The sequence below is a fragment of the Nilaparvata lugens genome, chromosome 12 (assembly GCF_014356525.2).
Source record: "Nilaparvata lugens isolate BPH chromosome 12, ASM1435652v1, whole genome shotgun sequence".
Taxonomy (NCBI): domain Eukaryota; kingdom Metazoa; phylum Arthropoda; class Insecta; order Hemiptera; family Delphacidae; genus Nilaparvata; species Nilaparvata lugens.
Window position 1 is genome coordinate 28,710,698 of NC_052515.1, and position 15,775 is coordinate 28,726,472.

Here is a 15,775-nt window from a genome sequence, read left to right on the forward strand (position 1 = left end):
ATGTCTGCTACGAGTCAGCAGTTACCCTTGAAAAAGGTATTTGGTGACCCATTTCCTAAATACCTTTTGCAGAGCACAGGAACACTACAACAAGGCTCATTGCAGAGCGCGAAAAGTATTGAGAGAGCATTTGGGGTGTGGAAGAAATGCTCTTCCATGTTTGGCGAATGGGCTTCGAACTAAAGCTCTACAACATTTTGTTAAAGTATATATTTATTTATTTCAGTGTGTAATGTTATGATTGCGTTTCAGTGGCGTTTCCGACTCACTCCAATTATAAATACCGGTATATATTTAGAAGGTACGGGTAAATTCAGATTTATTCATTACTGAATTTATCTGAATTGGCATAGATCTATTTTAGAGCATTTATGCGCATTATTTTTTGAATTACTTTATTGATTGATACAATAAGTACATCAATGATAGGGAGAGAAAAAATAAGGTAACCTTGTGCTATTCCTCTCCCAAATTTAGATAAGGTTACACAAAGTCCGAAATATGTTAAGTCTTGTTGTTGTTCACTTCACAAAATTTAGATGCTTCAAAACTAAGCAGAATTTTTTCTTGAATTATAATTATTACAACTTGAATTATACTCTTTAGCAACAAACTGTAGACAACAGTATTTTTCTTGAAAAATTACATTACAGTTTAGATTGAACCACTACTGCTATTTTCTTGCAACTCACTTGGAGCTGTTTTATGTACGATTAGACTCAAATATCCTTATTAGATAATGCTTTAGGCCTACCTCATTCCATTTTATAATTTATAGTAGCTTGTATTTCTCAGTATAATACACTTATATTTATATTATTGAATACTTATAATCAGTATTTCCATAAAATGGTAAAAATGATACATGAAAATCAATTATTTCTTAATCTTGTAACCTCTATAATCTAAAGCTTCAATAGCAAAATAGAAATGGCTGTAACAATATAGCATAAAATAGCTTAAACTATTTTTTCTCTATGCTATAACTAGTAATCATAGTCGACATATTGTTTTTTCGTTGGTATCTGTGTATTCAAGGGTCAAGGGTATATCAATGAAATTCATTGACATCATGCTAAAAAATTGCCGAAATTTCAACAAAATAAAAAGTTACTACATTGTTTCAAAATTAAATAATGTAGATAAAATAATTATTGTATCACGGTATGTGTTTTCCCCAAACGGTCAGTCTGATAAAAATGTGGAATGAGTTATTAATAAGTTGACAAATTGAAGTTTTTCAAGACATGTATTTATTTAATTGACAGGTTGTTATTACCATGATATAGATTGATGTTTCAGTTTGAAAATGAGGTCCTGTTATATGGGCACAAAACAAACGAGATGAATGAAAGAGAGAAAATAATATAACAAAGAGATCAGTGATCTCTAAATCAGCCCAGACATGTTAGTAAAATAAAATATGATAATCCGATGGGCTAGGCACTTATTTAAACATCTATTATTTAGGCCTATCAATCAATCAACTTATTAAAACAACTTATTATTTATAACTTAATTATTTTTTCTTTTTATTGAGAAAAAGGGAGAAGAGCCCAAGTTGAAAGTATTATCGGCCAACACCCCCACCCCTAAACCACTTCCCCACCATTCCAGGAAGACAGACCAACACAACATCTAAGACCGACATAGAGGGAGGGGCTTGGAGTTACATGAGATACTCAAGAGATCGATCTACCTAGAGGTTTTTCATTGGTGGAGCCAAATATCAACTAAGATATAGATTGCCCTAAACGTAAGAACAGATTTCAGCCTATGTTTATTTAGTCTATGGCGTAAGTAGATGGCTCAGTCGTGAGAAAAGGCTTGAAATTGCAGAAGTTTAAAAAACAGTGGACCGCCAAAGGTAGAGTATAGCGGAGAAGGTGCGTACAGATTTGCGCGCCGCGAATATGAGCAATTCACTTTTAATCAGCTGATGCCAAGCTTTTTATATCTGTACGGTATATATCTTACCGTTTCTGTAAAAATACAGAACATGAGCAATTCACTTTTAATCAGCTGATGCCAAGCTTTTTATATCTGTATTTTAACAGTTTCTGTAAAAATACAGATATAATCAGCTGATTAAAAGTGAATTGCTCATGTTCGCGGCGCGTATATCTGTACGCACCTTTAGATTGTTTAAACAATGCATGTACAAATATAAATTTCAGTACCCTTTTAAATTATTTTGTCACAGCATGTTTCGGACATAACCAACATGCTGTGACAAAATAATTTAAAAGGGTACTGAGATTTCTATTTTTATTTATATTAAAAGTAGTCCTAAAGAAAAAAGACAATGCATGTACAGTATCTAAAATGTCTCAGCTTCCTTCTATCATAGACAATAGAAATTCCGTTTAGTAATCTAGACAACAGTATTCCGTTTCTTTATACTTCTATCACAGGAAAAAGAAGGAATGGTTTTGTTCTTCCCTCAGTGTTTCTACCTTCCAAGTTTTGACCCTTGAGGTGCGTACAGATTTACGCGCCGCGAACATGAGCAATTCACTTTTAATCAGCTGATGCCAAGCTTTTTATATCTGTATCTTTCCGTTTCTGTAAAAATACAGATATAGTCAGCTGATTGAAAGTGAATTGCTCATGTTCGCGGCGCGTATATCTGTACGCATCTTTATATTAAAAAGAATGAGCTTTTTCTCATGACTGAACCACCTTTAGGCCGGCTGCAAAGTAGACCCACGAAAAGCAACCCACGCCGTGGGATGTCTTGTAAACCATTGCTAGGCTTCTCCAGACATCTGCGTGTAATACATGCAATGAATAATCCACTTGTCAGCTGATTGATGAATAATTCTATAGCATTGGTTTACAAAACATCCCACGGCTTGGGTTGCTTTTCGTGGATTAGCGTGGGTCTACTTTGCGGCGGGCCTTAACAAGCAATATAGATGTCAGTGATAGAAAATTTATTCACTTTAATAAAATTCGGGTATTTTGTGAAAAATGTTATCACCATCTTATAAAAAACTGTCTGGCAATTTGTCCTCAAATATCTACTAATTATAGCAATTATTGATGGATGATTCTAGCACTTTGACCTGGCACACATATTTTAAGATTACATATAGTAATATATTACTTGTATTACTGTCGTATATCACAGATTATAAATATGGGAAAATGCGACTCTCAAATTATTGAAAATTGGACCATTACGTCTCTTAATAGTGGCATCATTAATGCGCAGATAGTATGATTGGTAAAGTAGTATAGTTTAGAAATTTATTATGATTGGTAAAGTTGTATAGGTTTGAAATTAATTACTAAAAAAAAAACATTTATTTTCATTCAGTTCTCAGGAAATAATTATCTCCAAAAATTACTAATACTTCAGGATGAAGTGTGTTGTCCTCTCACTCAATACCTTAATCTTAACTCTGAGAGTTAAGTGTAAGAGAGGGCCGACTGCGCCCTAACTTCGCTCTCTACGAAAATAAAGGCAGTAATTCAATTCAATAAGAATACAAATAAGAGCAAAGAGCTTTGAATATGTGTGTGTTGAATTTGGTACGATAGTCCTTGATACCTTTATTTGAAAAACACTTTTAAATATTAACTCAGTGGCATAACGTAGACCCCCGCTGCCCCCGCGGCGCGGGGGGCCCGGGCTAGGGCCCGGATAATATGTAGGCTAATATAGGTTTTCTGAAAAAATAAAATTACCCGGTCTAGGGGGCCCGGGTTAGGGCCCGAAATGATAATTATATATTGCATACTTTACAAATAAAAATAAATAATCATGGAAGTAACTTTTGATGAAAAAAGCAGGAGTTTTATTGTGGAAAATGACAGGTTTCATTCTTTGTGTAGGAAGACAACTCAAAGGTAGGCTACTTTTCCGGCTCTAAATTTTGTTAATTACGTGAAAATGTTTTAATTATCAGTGATTTGAGTGTAATATTTTTGTTTCCTATCCAGTTTCTCAACCTTCAAAATTCTTAGTTTTAGTTGTTTTTGAGTGGAAAAGAACTAAATTTCAGAAAAGTGGAATCATAACCTCATTTCGGACTTTTAAATTATTATCTAAATTTGGGAGAGAAATAGTACAAGGAGTATCCTTAGTTTTTCTCTCCCATTCAGTGCTTCTTGTAAAAATTATAATAATAAAATAAAATAAAATAAATAAATTTCTTCTGAACATTTTTTTTCAAATCAATAAAATAAATAATATTATCAATCGAACTCTAATTTAAAACCTTGAAAAATTTAAACTTCTTACTAAAACCTAAAACTTGAACTTCTTTAAGTGCGCGAACAAGAAATCAGAATACAAACATGTGAGAAAATAGACATGTGGGAGAAAGAACCAAGGTGCTACTGTACACAGAAAGCAGTGATTGCAGAACTTGGAGGCTTGTAGGAGACCTCAAATCAAAGGTTTCTATAAATTATTATTTTAATAATTCATGAATCTTAAGATTTAATACTACTTACTGACTATAGCTCTAGCTCTAAAGGTTGGATTCTATATTATTGTAGCTTAAAACATAATTCTTGACTTGAATTGTAGAATTCAATCGAGAACAAGTTTCATTTTTTCAACTAAGCTATGTAACTCACTAATGAAAGATGTACGTTCACATTACAGTTTAATGCTTGGGATTAAGGGAGAAGGGGGCTGGAGAAAGGTGATCCGATTTTAGAAGAGTGGCCCGGAATCTTTTTGCGGGGGTGCCCGGTTTGGAAACGTTACGCCACTGTATTAACTCAATTAAAAGTTTATTAATGCTATGGGGAGGTTTTCATTGCGAATTTATTGAAGATTATTGTTGTCTGAATATCTCTGTTGTGGTGCTATTAATCACTCAAATAAATGAAGATTATCTTAAACAAATTTCTGGTTGGACATTGTTGTTGAACTGTTAGTTCCGTAATCATAGGCCCGGTTGCACAAAAGCCGGTTATATTTTAACCGTGATTAATTCCACGAGAACCAATCAGAGAAGCCGTCTTTTCAAAAACGCCTCTGATTGTTTCTTGTGAAATTAATCACGGTTAAAATTTAACCGGCTTTTGTGCAACCGGCACATAGTGTATTAATGGTAAAGAATAATTGGTACCATTTGAAAAATTCATAAATTTTATAAGAATTTTAACTGCACTCTAACTAGATAACTTTCTCAAATTTGGATTCTAGAATGTCGGTTGTCTATATTTCTCAGTTCAGTTTTAGAATCCTTATCTACCAAAAATAGCATCAGAACCTGGAAATTCCCAAAAAATATCACTGATATTTATATCTTTATTCATAGTCCTATACATATCTATGAATATTTATAATCTTTGCTACCTCAAACTCTAATTCAAATGCTGATCATATTTATTTTTCAGTTTTTTGGAACCCTCACCTACCAAGAATATCTCCATAACCTGGAGATTTTCCATGAAAATCGCTGACAAGCATTATGAACACCAGTTCCTGATTTGGGATAAGGTCAGTAGAGTTTTTCAGTATCAATGAACCATTTTTTCGGGATCAATGATCCCTTTTTGGGGTCAACGATCTCTTTTTTGGGGTCAATAAACCTTTCTTGGGGTGTCACCGATACTTCAAAGCGGTCAACTAAGTCAACGAACTGTTTTCGAATAATTCCGGATTGATATGTCCAAAAGTGACACATTCTTGCGATAAGCTATGCTGTACTATCCGTCCATAGTTAGATTCGTTTTAAATGTTCAGCATTGGCTCATGGGAAGCATTGATATGTTATTCATATTCTGAATACTGCTAGTTGAAACTGAACCTCATTATAATTGGAAACAAATAATTTAAGTCTACGTTTATTATCTAATAACTATTGGAACTTTGGCTATTGAATAATAGTCGACACCCTGACTGTTTACCAGAGACAAATAGGAAGGAGATGTTTTCAAGAATATTTCCTGTTTACTGTAATCGGTAGTGAGAAGTGTCAGATAATATAAACATTAATTAATGTTGCAGCTCCATGGGTGAGAAACACTCAGTTTTCTAAATTTAACACAAAAACTAATTAAAGAATAGTTTAAATATACTGATGTGTTTTCAAATTATCCTCAATTATTGGTTGGTTATTATGTTTAATATCGGGGCACCGAGCTTCGCTTTTTATTTTTATTTATTGATAAACAGAACACAATTCTCTAAAAATCTGGTGTGGCGCACTCACACAACTTTCCTTGCCGTTATGAAAATTGATCACCAGCGTTAGTGTTCCCGCGCATCTCAAGTCTACTACTATTCAAAGATCTGAGCCAGCTGGTGACAGGACAATAACGCTGGAAACACACGAGGTCTGCTATCTCTATGAATGATTAAATAGAATCATCAGCTGTTAGCAATTGAAATAATCACATTTTCTCGAATTTCGAGCTTATTTTCAATTTTAGGTGAAAATGATATTGAACATTAATTGTAGATATGCTCATGCTCAATCTTTTCCACTGGAAATTTTTTGTTTAAATTGTATCTGAAGCCTGATAATTGGGAATCTAAAATTAAACTTTGCATAGATGGGGCGGAGCTCATGAAATTTTTACAGATATAGGACTTGTGGCAGTTGATAGAGCTTATCAATGACTTCTTCAGGTATGAATTTGATCATAATCGTTAGAGCCGTTTTCGAGAAAATCGCGAAAAACCCTGTTTTTGACAACATTTTTGCCATTTTAGCCGCCATCTTGAATCGCATTGGATCGAAATTGTTCGTGTCGGATCCTTATAGTGTAAGGACCTTAAGTTCCAAATTTCAAGTCATTCCGTTATTGGGAGATGAGATATCGTGTACCGTACACAGACGCACATACACTCATACACACACACACACACACACACACATACAGACCAATACCCAAAAACCACTTTTTTGGACTCAGGGGACCTTGAAACGTATAGAAATTTACAAATTGGGGTACCTTAATTTTTTTCGGAAAGCAATACTTTTCTTACCTATGGTAATAGGGCAAGGAAAGTAATAAAATGATCGCTATACGTCAGCTTATGAATTTCGGGGTTGCGATATTTTGATTTTCCACTGAATCACTCGCTCAATTTTTACTATCCACAGACGACGAAAGTCTCAGCTTTTTCAGCCAAGGATGAATTATCCTTTTAATGTCCTTCAGCGAGTTTTCCCAAGGATGAGACCTAGTGTAATCGAATTTTTATATCATAAACCTACTATGTTCCAAATTTCGTGAAAATCGTTAGAGCCGTTTTCGAGATCCGTTGAACATAAATAACCAGATATAAATATACAAAAATTGCTCGCTTAATATAATAGGATTACTCTGGCACAGTATAATTTCACAGAACTCTGTAATATCGAGCTTTACTATTTTTCTATACTTTAATGATGCTGTAATGATGAGAAAGACTCAGTTTTAAATATAAAAATTAATTAAATTTGTAACCATAAGCTATGAAGTTCATATCTTTCCCTATTACATTTGGAATATTCAGTTGTAACCCATGAATGATATCACTACGGGGTGGAAGCTGAATTGATTTATAGCTCAAGAAGTTGGATTTTCGCTTAATTTGTTTCCTTGCAGAAGTTCAGTTTCATACATAAATAGTTTAGAAAAATATTGAGCTGTTAATATTATTAAGACGTCTAATCGTTAATATTAAGACTTTTTTGACACCCGGTTTGTTATCATATTATATCCTGTCCAATATAATATATTATCATACAAAATATATTAGACATTGATATGTAGCATGCTAGTTCAACACCACGGGTCTATGGGGAATCCAATCTTAGATAAAAGATTATTAAATATCTATAACGATATATTTTATGATCATATATATGACGAGTTATTGGGCCTTTACAATGGAGAATAATAAGCTACAATAACATGTTTTTGGTATTTTTCTTCAAATTTCTTAACTTGATTTAGCAGAACTCAATGAGAGTTCTCCAATTGGAGAAAATTAAATTTTGCTTACATCTTGAACTACTTTATTAACATTTATGCAATCTAGCTTTATTAGAAAGAAAGTTACACATTGACTCTTAATATTTTGCAATAGTTTTACCAATTATCCAATTTTATAAAGCTTGCAGTTATAAAGTATATTAAATAAGTATTGGGAAATTCTGCCAGCGAAAATATTTCCATGAACGTCTAAACACATCAGGGAAAACGTTTCCTAAACTATTATTAATTTTATCTATTTTATTTATAACAATGTTTACTGTATATGTACCAAATAACTATAAACTTACATCAAATGTTCGTCAATCAATATGATTGTATGACGGCATACTCTTAAAATCCTTGCTCAATAACATTTTTATAGATAAAAATGAATAATGTTTTTCTATTCATTTACTGTATTCTGTTTATTGTAGATAACAAAAACTGCAACTCTAGACTGCATACTATCGTCTTTTGAATTTGCAGTTTCTCTTGAATGAATGCTGATAATGATGTTTACTAAACCCATTCTACACTGTTAGCAATAATTTACTTATTCTGATAATATTATTATCAGTAGTCGTAATAGTTATAGTCAATAATAGTTATTGTGATAAGCCAAAATCTTGATTTAAGCTTGAGAGATTATCAGCAACAGTAGCGCTCTCAAACGGACACCGGCAGAATAACTAAACTGAGATCTCCTTTTCCAGTCTTTCAACTCTCATTCAGTTATCTTCAAGCGCTTGGCGTGTTAGCATGCTATTATAATAGTGAGTTGGAATCAGAACTAGCATAAGAATCTTTGAATGTCCTCTTATAATGAGTTAGAATCATCAACTAGAATTATCACAGGTTGTGTTGGTGTTAAAATCAGTGCGCCCTTTTACCAGATGATATATTTATAATATATTAAATTATTTTTTATATATTTCATTTAATTAAATTCAACATTTTCTTATTAAACTAGGTACTACAAATTTGGAAGCAATAAACTTTCGGTGGTTGGACAATGTTATATTGCTACTCTATACGAGGATATTTACTATCACAATGGACTATAATAATTGGAGTAACCTACGGTAGCACAACCGTTTGAGAAAATTCATCAATTTATTGTTATAAAAAATATGGAAATGCTAATTTTGTCTATTACCATTAATGTAAGAAGACTTTATTGAAGAAGAAACACCATGAACAAATTGCATTGAAATTCTACCACATATACTTTCTGATCCCCTTTCATATTGCGATTATCTACACTATAATAAAGGAAAGAACTGACTTAAATACACTTACGGGATAGGAAAATTATGTTTGACGCATCATCACGTTTGAACTACTGGACTGATTAACTTGAAATTTTGCATATATAGATTCTTAATTAACCGAGTATGGTTATAACCCTATTTTAAATTCTTCAAAATTTCATTACGTCAAGTTTTCAGTTTGTCAAGTTTTGAAATAGACCCTTGCGGAGCACGGGTTACCTGCTAGTTTTCAAATAAATAGTTCACTTCCTAGGCTCTACTCTATCATGTTGTCATGATAATTATATAAATTTAGACATGTTGGTTCTTACAAGGTTTTAGCTTGCAGGTTTGGCACTCTTCAATTTTGTAATTATTTTCAAACCTAGATTGAGATTGCACTAAAATACTGTAACTCAAGCATATTCGAAAAATATAGAAATATAAATTTAGATACCTCAACATAAATAACTCACTCAGTAGAAAAAAGTCACATTTAAACAAATCTGTTCAAACCTTATAGTCAGCTTGCTCTATATAATTTTAATCATTACTTAGTAATTTATGGTAGCTTATATGCTTTTTTGTAATCAATTATAGAGCCCTGCTTCACAATAACTATCTGCTCTGCTTCTCAAAAATCGAATAACGTGGTTTCTCATGGGAGTGTTCACACATTGAAAGACTGCATAAGTGTGAACACCCCCATAAGAATCAATGGTACGGTATTCTCTTCTGCTCAGTTTTATGAATATGGCTCAAAGCTATTTCTTTGATAAGTAATTATTCATACAGTAGAAGAAGAATACATTTAAAAACATTAATTGAATATATGAGTGACCCAAAGCTATTCCTCAATATAAAAATCGAATAACATTGATTCTTATGGGAGTATTCACACATTGAAAGACTGCATAAGTGTGAACACTCCTATAAGAATCAATGGTACGGTATTTTCTTCAGCTCAGTTTTAGATTAGATTTCTTTATTTATATATGTTACAATATTTACTGGCTTATACACTAATATACATTAAATGACGGTAATGCTAATTATTCAACGAATCATACAAACTATGGATAATTAAAATTAATCAAAAGAGAATAAAGATTGAATGCAATTAGAATAACGATAGTATAAAATTGTAATGTAACTTCATAAATCGGCGGTGTTTCAACAAATAATTGTCGATTCTTTTAGAATGATAAAAAATAATATCCTTCCCATCAACACACGACCGGGTATGAATATACCGAGTTTTATGGATGTGGCCCAAAGTTATTTCGTTGATGAGTAATTATTCATACAGTAGAAGAAGAATAAATTCAAAAACATTAATTGAATATATGACCCAAAGCTTATCCTCAGTATAAATAACTCATATAGTAAAGAAATAAATTTGAAAACATCAGTACAAACCAATTGTGTTGGTCTTACATTGCAAGGAATGTTCATTGCATAATAACCATCACGCACTCGACAATAATTGAGAATCAACTTGGATAATGCTGCACTGAAAACAATGAGGGAAAAGAGAAGATCCAATTATTTCACGCCTTCGCTAAGAAACACGTAACTGAGTCAAGCTCTACTTCCGTTTTAACGTTCCAAATCTGCGGCAAAATTAAACTCCACACAAATGTACACGCCTATTGAACTATATAGTGAAGTCCACGTTATAATGAGTTATAGCTGAGACAAGTTCCGTTTCATCAAGAGATAAATAAAATAAATAAATAGATTTTATTGTCGTAGACCAATATAGGTAATTGACAAAGTCATGGTAATACAATTACAAAATAATAAAGTCAAAGCAATAGTTTAAAGTCACAAAGTAGAATTACATCAAGTAGAATCGAAAAACTCTGTCAAACAATAGAAAGGTCTTAAAACCAGCCACTCAAAAAGTAATTTTTTAAAAATAACAATATTTTCACAACATTTGATATCCAATAGCAACTTATTGTACATTATCAAGCCTATGCTGTCATAGTGTTTCATGCTTATGACAAGACGTTGATATGGAATATCAATGTGGTCTTTTTTCCTGGTGTCATAAGCATGATCTTTTATTCAACCTATGGAGATTCTTTCTAGTGTGCATGATTACTTGAAATATATAGAGATTTATGACAGTCAATATTTTTGTTTTTTTTTTAAACAGGTCGACAGTGATCTAGATACCCTGCACCTGTCAATATTCTAATAGCCTTTTTCTGCAAAAGCAAGACCTTATCGAAGTGGCAGCTGTTTTCATATACTACAATTCCGTATACGTACAATTATTATGCTTTGGAAAAAAGAAAAATTTGAGTTTCTGAGGTGTATTTTTCCGGTACAAGATTCTTCAACTGCATTAACAGATAGAGAGTACCTACTGCATGCTGTGTGTGTATAAAATGAAGTAAAAATTGAATTGAATTGCCTTATTTATTCAATTGAAAGGTAGAAAGAAATTAAAATAAAACAATAAGCTTGAATTTTAAAAAACACTTGCAGTGAAAATGCACTTACTTTTGTAGTGACGATCGTTTCGACCTGTTGTTGGTCATCATCAGACTGTGGGAATTTACTCAGATGACAAGGCTATGTGTGGTAAGGGATGAAGGTGGTGGAATAGGTTGTGGTGGGGGTTGGGTTGGTGGATACTTAGTGAGGCGGTAATTTTGAACTGTGGACTATTTTGTCAAAGAGTGTGTGGGAAGAGAAATTGACTTGATCATTTAGGAGACTGTTGGGAAACTGTTTTGTGTGGTTGTAAATTTCGTATTGTTCCAATACATTGAGTTTTCTGCTTTTTTATATTTCTCAGGATTTTATATTGAGAAAATTTCAACACCTGATATGTATTACGTGTATAGTTACTATACTGTTCTGTATAGTTTCACTATCGAAACGTGTCCAAAACTCCCCTGTATTATTCTAAAATTATGTAAATAAGATTGAGAAATCATTCAATTTGAACAGCATTTTTAAAAGTGGTATTCAAGTTGGAGTGGATCATACTGTTGATTATACTACTCAAATTTATTAATTTCTGAATTTTATTTTCAACAATTTAGAAGACATAAAATGAGTTGACACATCTCAATAGATGTGAAATAGATAGATTGGCGGTCAGATGGGATGCATTGATGTAATTTACAAGGAATGCTGACAATATAAAGTGAATTTCGCTGTAGGAATGTTATCTCATTTATTCTATTTTAAAAATTAATTTACAAATTTTCAAACCCAAACGGTACTGCATTCTTATTACTTCACTATTATTATTAAAATATAAATTATTATTTCAAGCTACACATTACAAAATGCTATGCGAATGCATTTGAGTATTTTCAAGAGATTACTTTCTCGATTATACATTGATTACATCTATAGGTACCTATACTGTTATTATCAAACACTGTATGTACTGTTATCCATTATCAAACTGGACTTGACTCACACCGCTAGACGATAATCTTGTTTGAAACTTTTACTTGCACCAATAATCTTGCCAAGCCGGTCCTAACAACACACACACACACCTCTCTTATTATTTCTCTTCTTCTTCTCCTTGATCTTTTTCTTTTTGTAAAGAAGCGTTGGTGAAAGTCAAGGTTTTCGTTGTGTTTGAGAGCAATCACCTTTTAAGCAAAAAAACGATAAACTTTTATTCGAACAGATTCTCAACTTGGTACAGCAGGAAAAGTATCAAACGGCATCGAAAGCTGTATCATGTGTTCACATTACAACAGTCACACCAAGTTGAATAGTGTGTTCTCCATTTCCTGATGTTTGAACCTAATTGGGAGTTCTACTCCTACCATAGATATTTTCACTTAAATCGTGTATCATGGATTATTTTACTTGAAATCTATAAGTTATAAATCTATAAATCACCGCACCTAAAAATTTGGAAGAAAAATATCACAAGGACTACCTTATTATTTTATCTACCAATTTTATGACATTAGTGTCATTTGTGTCAAAAAAAATGAATAAAATAAATAAAATAATATAAGAGGAAGGTTTATCACTACAGAGAAAAAAAGGATATACATACACAAGACTTTCTACCTACCATGTATTGCATTTCCCTTCAAAAACGGAATTAATTGCAAATCATATTCCTAAAATGAGTTATTCAACTTTAAATGTTAATGCCTGTTTTATTAATACACGAGAATACAGAACGGATTTCCCCCAGACTCAGAGAAGATTAATTTATTCATTGCATTTCCTCAACTCTTGAAATAGCTAATTCCAATTCTACAACAAATTATTCAAATTTGAATTTATAACTGACAGTTTTATTACAAGTTTTATACATTTTAAACACCAAGGAAAAAAGGGATATTATTCGCTAGAGGATTATGTAACTTACTGCATTTGATGAGAGATCATCTATTTTTATGTAATAGCAATACAACTGTATCATTCATAGTTGGTTAGCAACCTCTTCAATTTGTTAATACTACTAGTAGTTCTGTGAACAGTAGACCTCGCGCAGTTATAAACCACAGCCTCCTCTAATACTGTAAATTATGTCTTGTCCTGTCGTGCCGGCGAGATATTGGTGTGTAAACAACTAATGGCTGTTTGGGTTGTTGTTACCGTCAATAATAATTTGTTTTAAACAACTATGCTACTATCATTGAAAGCTTACCGAGTTGAAAGCAGAGAAAAGTCGGGAGAAAACACTATATAATATTTCGAGTTATCAATTGCATGCCTCATTGAATGCAATAGTCCACACAACAGCTGATTTTTTTACCAAGTTACATTGAGATATTAATTGCATGCAATTAATTAATAATCCACTCGACAGCTGATTTATGATCAATAATTCTAGTCTGATTTCTACGGTAATATTGGCGTTCAAAGGAGACTCCTTTACCTTTTTTATTATCCTTAAACTACAAAATTTCAAAAAAACCTTGTATATGCGTCGACGCAAAATTCAAAAAGGAACATACCTGTCATATTACATGAAAATCTATTGCTGCGTTTTGCCGTAAATGCGGAACATATAAAAATAAATATAAACATATAAACATAAAGAGAAAAATGCAAAACCGTCGACTTGAATCTTAGACCTCGGTCTATTAAACGAAAATAATAGTACCGGTACATGATGATATATGTTTAGGTAGATTCATTCTAAACAATCTGAATATAACTTATAAATAACATATGGAAATTTATGAGAAATTGCATTCTTTCAAATGCTTTTCTATACAAATGCTTCATTAATTAATATCATCAGTACTTTCCACCCTTCAAATATTGCTGGTAGTTTGGAGTTGAGGTAAATATCACTGTAGCATCTAAAATAAAATTATAGATTTGTATCTGTGGCTTGGTGCAAGAACTACCTATGTCAAAATATCAACTTTCTCATAAATCAGCTTGAAAGATCACCTTGTATTTTCGAACTACGGCATTTCGATAATGCGAGTGCTAGAAGTGCAGAAGTCGACATTGGTGGTTCTGACACGGAGTATGAATGACAATCTATAAAAACATATGTCTTCATTGGTAGTTTTCGCACTCTGAGAGGGGAATAACTAAATCATGACATTGATAATATAAATTTTATGACTTTTTACTGCTTTGAGATAGGACATTGGCACTTCTGAAATGAAAATAATCGATATTAGTGTATTAAACTCATTTTTGAAAATAATTGACTGGTAGTTTTGCACCAAGCCACAGATATAACATTATGTAATCTATTATTTATGATGTAGGTAGTCTACTTTATTGACATTTGAATTATTAAAATATTTTAATCCCATTTAAATATTCCATAATTATGTAGCCTCCTATTCATTTTCTTTTATGCATTTATTCGCAATTAAATTAAATAAAAAGACTAAGAAATTGTCCAATACCACATATTTTATTGATAGTTAGAAAGACCGGCATTGGTTGTTACATCATTGTCAATCTCTGATAAACTAAAACTAAAAACAATGCAACTATTTATTTGCAATTTAGATACCTAGCATAGATAAATTAATAAAAACAATATAAAAACCTTGTAGTACCCTTGTAGGGTATGTCGCAACTTTTACTGTTATCTCAAGCCTATTATTGCCGATTACTGTCGATTTTTAATGTTTTGGCGGGGCAAGAGTGTATGAACGGCACAATATGAGAGACTAACAGCGTCACACAGCTTCACAGGAAAGAACTACGTTGACTATGGGCTTGAGATAACAGTAAAAGTTGGGACATAAAAGACCTATACCATGGGATATCTACTTAAGCTATTGTTTTTCTATGGTTATACTGGGTGCGGCAGGAAGGGTGGATGTTTTTAGAACAGATAGTATTCTGATTTGGGTAGTCGGATTGGGCCAGCTGAAGTGAACATGTGTTCGGTAGATCATACCATTTTTTCTAGTCATTGTTTAATCGGCATCATGGATTCGTGGAATGTGCAACATCGTGTGTTTACTTACGACAGTTTAGTGCGTAATGATGAGAGTATCATTACAGTTCAGCGCGAGTTTCGTCGTCATTTCAATCTTGCGAGAAATGAAAACGTACCCACTCGTAACACCATTTTACGTTGGGTAAAATCATTTCGTTCAGTAGGA

General features: G+C 32.5%; 1 long non-coding RNA gene across 1 annotated transcript; it reads left to right on the plus strand.

Annotated features, from left to right (window-relative positions):
* The first annotated feature begins 5,355 nt into the window (after nt 1–5,355).
* Nucleotides 5,356–9,044, plus strand: LOC120353886. Its single transcript, XR_005572671.1, has 2 exons — nt 5,356–5,464; nt 8,906–9,044. It is a non-coding gene; the product is annotated as an uncharacterized LOC120353886 (long non-coding RNA).
* Nucleotides 9,045–15,775: the final 6,731 nt, after the last annotated feature.